Raw genomic sequence first — 7,937 nt, forward strand, 5'->3', positions numbered from 1 at the left:
ACTTAAAAAGAAAAAAAGAAAAGAGGCGGCTGCTGCTGCGGCGACTGAGGTGGGGAATTGCTGCTCCGACGTGGCGGCGGACTGTCGGCGGTCGGCGGCATTGCTTCATTTTAAGCTAATTCTTCCAACGCTCCGAACGATGCGATAGATGCTTTTCTCAACTCTCGCGGCTGCAAATGCCTTTACTCTCAGATCGAGGCTTCCTTTTAACTTAATCCAGAGTAAAATCAATAAATGCACGCGTTTTTTTCCCCCTCGCGTTCTTTTATGTATCTGCATGTGAAATGAGCTGATAAGAGGAATGAGCAATGGAGATGCTTCAAAGTACAATTCAATTGATAGTCGTGATTAGTGTAATTTATTTTAATACATTTTTTTTTCGGTTGAAGAGTTAAGATGAGAATATGTGATATTTTAGTAAATTTCTGGAGTTTAGGCGTTGCTTGCTTGCTTAGGCATTGAGAGATAAATTCAGGGAAGCGAAAAGATGTTGCTTGACATGAAATGTCATCAAATTGAGGTGAAAGATTACCATATTTGGATCATACGCAAAAATGAAGCATCTTTCAAAAAGTTTCAGTTTTGAATTGATTTTTGCTATGTATATTCTACTGTATTTGGAATATCTAATAGTGATAGAAAACAAATTAATGGTAGTCTGGATGCGAATGCTTCACTGTATTGTAGAACAATATTATGATTCATGCTTCGAAAACTAAATGCAAAATGCTACAGATTAGAATACAATGCAGTAAATGAAAAGCCTTGTTAGTTGCAATCTTATTGAACTTCACTTCTTGATCCAAAACCATAGGCCTCAACAGATGATAACTATTATCACCTGAAGCATGGTTTTTATGCTATAATCCTTCCCTTTCTTGAGTCCATCATGTGAGATGATTGAGTCTTCAGTCATTAACAAGGTAATTCCTAAGGTCTGTTGTACATAGACATCACACCAAACAGAATGGATGGGTATCTAGCTCTCCCCTAATTCTCTTGTGGTTCAGTTTTCTGTGGTACTTTGCAAGTTGGTCAAATTAGGTCAGGTAGAGTATTGGCTTCATGCTCTATCTATTGTATAAAGCAAGTTTCCCCATTTTTCGGAGAGCAGCAAACTTGTACGAACTTATGTGTTTGAATTCATTTCAGTCAATGTGGTTGAACGCAAAAACCTCTTGCTGCTAAAAAAGACTAACTTTTTGTTCAATGTGAGCCATGTTGTTGCTATACCATCGAGTAGTAGTTCCACTAGTTGAATCCCAATTAAACTTTTTGTATGGAAGCAAACTTGGGAAGGGTTTCTTGAATTCTTTATCTTTCTTGCTAATTCTGCATATTATTAGTCTTTTCATTTAACAAACTTACTGGTAAATTAGAGCTCAGCAGTCTTTGTAAACACCGACAATCAGTATTCTATTCTAGTCATACTTTCAGCTTTAATATGATAAAGGTATCTAACACTAAGTTCTTGTTTGCAAATTTGTGTAGTTGTCTCTCTCTGCTACGAACATGCGTGATCAGGACGCGTGTGCTATCCATGGTTTGTTCATCATTTCCTGATGTTTCATGATTATCAACGAATTTATGTTAGGTCTTCTAAACAAAAAATGGCGATATGCATTTGCTTAATATTTCTCAATGTCTCAGAGGTTTAGGAGCTCCATTTTATAGCTTCACAATTTTTGAAATCATTTGTAAACGTTTCTTCAAGGTGAAGAGCAAAAATGAAAGCGTATAGCACTAAAAATTATTTAAAAATTATCTATGATATCCAATGCAGTGGAGCTTGTACTCTCTTGTAGATCTTACGAAGTGATTATAGGATGAGCAAGGGGAGGTTGGCTATGCTATCTTACGTAGAATACTCCTTTTAATTGATCACTTTCATAATGAGCTCTTTGTAGCCTCTAGTGCAGTATCTGCAGACAGAAGCAGACGTATGTAAATTTAATATGGAACATTCATGCTTCCTGGCCTAAAAAGTTTTGTAGATATAATCTGTTATATGACACTTTAAGATACTTGAGGACGTTCAACTATTTAATCAAATCAGACAGGAACTTTCCAGCTTCCATTTGGATGCTGTATTTTCTTTGTGGTGTCTCAGGATAAAGGAACAATTGTCTGTCTAATAATGACTTGGTAATTGAAATTGCGATTGAGTTTGTCTAAACAGAAAACTGAGGCATATCAATAAGCATAAGGGAAGTGGATATAGTGTGGTCTGTATTGACATCTAAACGTTGGAGAAGCTCAACTCTCTCTCTCTCTCACGATTAGATTTTTGACAAGCACAGTTGTCGAGAAGATTGTCAAATATCTGAAGCTTCCTGTATTCTTGTGTTTTGGTATTCTTGTTCTGCCATGCAGTTTATATCAGGAAACTATATAAATCGCTAGATCAGGCAATCTGCCATTTAGGATTGTTGACACCAAACTAGCATGATATTCCTGTACACTTTATTCAAATTAAATGTACCGCATGTAATGTTTACCTTCCCTGTAGTTACTGGAGTAGATGCATTTGCTAGCTTTCTGTCCTTGTTTAAGTTGTCAGTAGCAGAATTGGAAACTGAAAGATGCAAGACTGCACTTAAACCCCTTTCAATTGCACCTTGCACCCTTCTCCACCCATCGACTAATATGATCTCGATTCTCGATGAGAAGTTTAATCTGCATTTATCTATGGTATGTTTGTATTTATAATGGATATAATAAGGAAATAACTGATGCTTGTCCACCTGGTTTGGTCTTGTTTTACTTGGCCAGTTTGGATGATTGACAAGCATGGCCAACTCTCGTTTGTGAAAAGTCGCTTAAGTTGCTTATTAACTTAAATTGTTCGAGCTATCTAATATGACGAATAGTACTTCTCAATGATTCTTATGATTTACACTCAACAATAGCGTCAAATTACGTTTTATCACAATTTTAGGGACAATCTCAAACCCCACAGTCTTCTGCTGTCAACTTCCTCTCTCTGGTCTGCTATTCTCCATATACCACTGAAATAAATCCTTTATACACAATCACAGTTACTAGATTCAGGATTACCACTGTTTGTCTTTGGTTAGCACTTACAGACCTTGTTTTTTCCAGAGTGATCCTATGGCTGTTATTTTTATGCCGGAAAGAAAGATAGTTCGCTTTGAGAGTTTGGTCGTGCTGAAGTTCTTTTGAAGTCTCCTGAGTTACAAGTGGATTAAAAAGTTCAGTATTGCCTACCAGTTTGAGATAGTGCAGGATTTAGGGTGAGTATGGCTCCTTGAAATCATGGATTTGTGTCATGCAAGTACAATTTTCGCTACTACATGTACTTTGATGGTAATCTTCATTGCAGGTTTCACGCGTATGATGTCAATACCCAGTTTCGCGACATAGATGTAAAGGTATGTCACGCTGCTCCTATAAAATGTTCTTCCGAGAATTGAATCCTTAGAGGATTGATTATCTGTTTTATGGGATGGTGTCCAGTTGTTGAGGACTTGTTGATTTCATGTTAGCATACCCATTATGAACAGTTTGTTTTGCAAATATAACAAAGAACAATAATTTAAGTTGAGGTACGACAACTAATTAATTTGCTTCTCGATTGGTAAATTTACCTGAAGCATCTAGGTTGTTGAGAGAATGCTAGATCTTTGACCCTTGTAGAACATGAGACTGTAAAGCTTGTAATTACCAAAAAAAGAAAAAGGTTATTTATGAGGTCGACAAAAGTCAAGTTATCTATTTTTATTGACTGCATTATAAAAAAAAAATAAAATGCCAGTCATTCTCTCCTTCTTCTAATAAACAAAAGATTAAAAAAAAAATGCTATCTATAAAACTCATAGTTATTAAACCCAACCCGGGAGGGAACCCGGTGAACGAGGTGGGTCAACGGGTTACTGGTTCAACCAGTGGGTGGGTGGTTGAACCGGTGGGTCACTAAATATATTTAAATATTATATTTTATAATTTTAAATATAAGATATATGATATAAATTATAATAAATAATGTCATAGCAAATGCTCATATAATTTAATTTGCTATAAAAAATTAATTCATATAAGAATCAATAAAATATAAAGTTATTTAGTAATACACCAAACTTCAAGTATAAAATTTTATCTATGTTTAGTGTAATTATCTAACTTATTTATAAATTTTAAGTGCAAAAAATTATTAAAAATAATATATGTTTTTAAAATGAATTATGTAACATGTTAATTTTTAAGTCCATTTCATAAGTTTGGGGGTCATAAATTATTATTAAAAGATTCCAAATTAATTTGTTTTAGAGAAATAAAACAGAAAGATAAAATTGATAAAATGTTTATATATAATATGTAAGCAACCTTATCACCATCTCGCGAGGTAGCCTAGCGGTTTCGTCGATGTTGCTTTGTATCAGACGCACAGGTTTCGACTCTCAGTCTCAGCACTGTCATAACATTTTTATATGAAACCCGGTTCTTAGACACAACCGGGCCGGGTTTCCGGTTTAATCCGGTCGAACCGGCGGTCCGTTGATTAATCAACGGGTTGATTACTTAAACGATCCAATTGAAAATCCAGTCCGGTCCCATGTCCAGTTCACCGGTTTGACCGGTTCGACCGCCAGACCGAGCCGAGTTTAATAACTATGATAAAACTTCAACATGAACGTTGAAAAGAAGAGATATCTATAATATCCTATGTGCAGAAATTAAAGGTGCTGTTTCTTTTCCGTCTGGCATGATTGCCAACTCATTGGCACCGCCATCCATCACCGCAGATGATAAAAATTCGAGTTCGTTAGTTGGCAAGCTGCCAATTCTTTCTTGAATTGCTCCACCCGTTGCTGTTGGTTGGAACTTGTCCTTATTGCGGGCCCGGCATGCCACAAAATTTTGTACCTAGAAGCAAGACAAACTAATTAACTCAAAGAATTAATCTTTCCTACCTGACTGATAGAAGATAGCACTGGATGAATGATAACTATGTAAAATTTGAATTTAAAATTCAATTTTTACATATATATCATGAATTCAACGATGATAGTATATACACTGTTAGTGTATATAAAATTTATTCCTTGAGCATATTATTCTCACTTAAGAAACCAAAAAATAAACTTTATTCTGAGTTAATGGCAATAATTACCTTGGCTTGGGTAGTCTCATCAACTTTTCCATCTAATTGGTCAGGATTCAATCGATATTCGTACATGGTCCAATTACTTTTGGTTCCATTGGGCGAGTGTCCCCAATAAAAATCCACGACCTGTTTGAAGCCAATAATTCTATTATCAAGACCAATTTCAGCCGGCAAGCCTGCGGGACTCCAATAACCATCTGTGGTGGGAAGGTCACCGGCTAAACGATGGGTGAAGAAAAACCATTCACCGGCCACTCCATATTTGAATTTATCTGCATGACAGCTCGCAATTCACAAACAAAATCAATACCATAAAAAAAAAATTTCAACCATTTCACATGCGCAATAGTTCTATTTTTACCAGAAAAAGTAATACGACTCACTAATTCTCTAAGGGTGTGTTTGTTTCGACCGAAAGTATTTCTAGAAAATTGACAAACCACAAAAGGTAGAGGAGCATATACAATTGAATAAAAACATAGAACATGCCTAAGGGAAGTTGATCAGGGTTGTGTGAATATACATCAATTGTTGGAATAATATCTGCAGGAAGTTCTCCTCCAAGAATCTTCTGCTTCAAATAATGTATGACTTGATCATTGGTAGGGTAAAATCTATATCCAAAGGGTAAGTTCAACACTTGTTTTCCATCACCAGAAAAATTTCTCGGATGAGCCATGGAATTGCTTAGGGAAAAATCCAAAGAAGAAAAGCTCACAATATCAAGAAAAGTATGCACCCGAGTATTACAATTAGAGAAGAGCAAGATCTAGTGGTTGACACAAATCTTATTCAAGAAGGGTGATATCCAAGCCTGAACTTTTATTGATGTTTATATAGAAGTCACTATGGTTAAATATCCTCGTACAATTTGAATTTGGATTATGTTAGACTTCCTAGTGCGGGAAGGAGTAGGAATTGAAAATTAAATGTAGGAAACTACTTATATTGGCTTCTGGCTATAGCAACTCAATTTTTTCCGGTAGTTTCCTTATTCCTTGGACACAAATCTATCGCAAGCGTTTTGTGGAAACTTAAGATACAGGCTGTCGCCTTTAGAATTTCAGACACCTACTATAACCAATGCTTGTAACTTGTAAGCCCTGTGGTATATTTCATAAAACACCCTCCAATTTTTTTAATTTATATAAACGAACCCTCTTCGCTCTTCCCACAATGCCATTCTCTAGATTATCTCTCGCATCCTTCACGGACATGATCCTCCCATTGCACAACCACGAGATCGTACAGGTTTCTTTTGATTTTCCTCCAGGTTTAGATTGATTTTCCAGACCTGAATGGGCTCGGCTTCAGGTTTAGATTGATTGAGTCGAAGAAACAGGAAAGAAAAAATGAAAGTGGCCCGGTGGGAATTACACCCTCATTATAGGACGCGAAACAAATATGAGAATACCCAATTCTCTTCATTCCATGTATTTATGTTGTCAATACTGGAACAAAAGTAAGCTTTCCAATCTTTTCAGAAAGGTAACAGATATCAATTCTCACCCTATACTGCCCTTGAGAACCCTTAACCCCGCTTTTTTACTAACCTTAACCCCGTGAGAACCCTCAAAAGCCGGCAACTTTTGAAGGTCTCACAGGAGACTAATATACTAACCACCCAAACCCCCCCAACCCCGATGTGGGATATCAACCTCCACAAGGGAGCCTGCCAGACCTAAAAAGACCCCATACCCCCGTGACTGAGGCTGATGTCTTTTTTGTCAAAGTCAGCAGAGTTTTGGACGCTTTTTTACGAGCCATGTATTTATGTTGTCAATACTGGAACAAAAGTAAGCTTTCCAATCTTTTCAGAAAGGTAACTTTTGCGAACTGGAATGGCCTTTCGTTTTAAGGTCCAATCCAAGGACAGCATGATGTGTACATAATGCAATAACATACAATTTTAGCTAAAGTTGGGGTATGTTTAAACAAAATATATGAACTTGGTCGTACCGTTACAGGCGCATGGATTTTGAAAGCTCCTGTAATTAATTGTCGTGTGAGTAAAAGATTAGGATATTAGTGATGAATCTATCTGTATTTGGTGATAAGCTTAGAATGACAATATTGTGAAAAGTTAGACAATTAATTCTCCATCTTCAGTGACTTCAGCTATTGTCATCAACTCATCATACATTAGCACCAAAACTCTACATCAACTTTTTTTTTGAGCTTGTGAAAAGAAAAATGACACACGACATAAAAAGGTTAAAAAAAGGCTGTAATTAAATGCATCTCGGCCTCCAACTATTTTTTTTTTTTTATCTTTTTTCAACAAAGATCAGATGGTAGTGCATGTATGATAATTCATCATTCAAAAATGGAAAATAGGTTCACGTAGAATTTAGTTGGCAACCCATATTCTAATACTCTGTTCACTCAAAAAAAAAAAACCATATTTGAATATGTTAAGCTTGTGCATTAATCTTGGTCCCCCCCCCCCAAACAACACAAAACAACAAACAACACCTAAAAAATTGAGGCTGAGGTACCTGATACGAGTAATTAATATTATTCAACAGATAAGAAAATTCCAGCATTCATCTTGTAGCTAGGTATGGTTAGTACATGCGCTGCCAAGGTCCAATGCATCAGAACTCATTCCTCCATTTAGATTTGCTCATACCAACGTCTAGTCTTGGATCACCCGTTCAATTTTAAAACAATATTGCATAAGATATGAGTATCAAACCTTGTTTATTGGTATGTATTAGTTTTCTCGCTGAACCAAGTCAATTGTGAATTTAAAAATCGTATGAGAAATGATAAGCTACATGTGCAGATGAAAATTGACTAAAAGAGTAGC

This window comes from Coffea arabica, chromosome 7c, assembly GCF_036785885.1.
Source record: "Coffea arabica cultivar ET-39 chromosome 7c, Coffea Arabica ET-39 HiFi, whole genome shotgun sequence".
Lineage (NCBI taxonomy): Eukaryota > Viridiplantae > Streptophyta > Magnoliopsida > Gentianales > Rubiaceae > Coffea > Coffea arabica.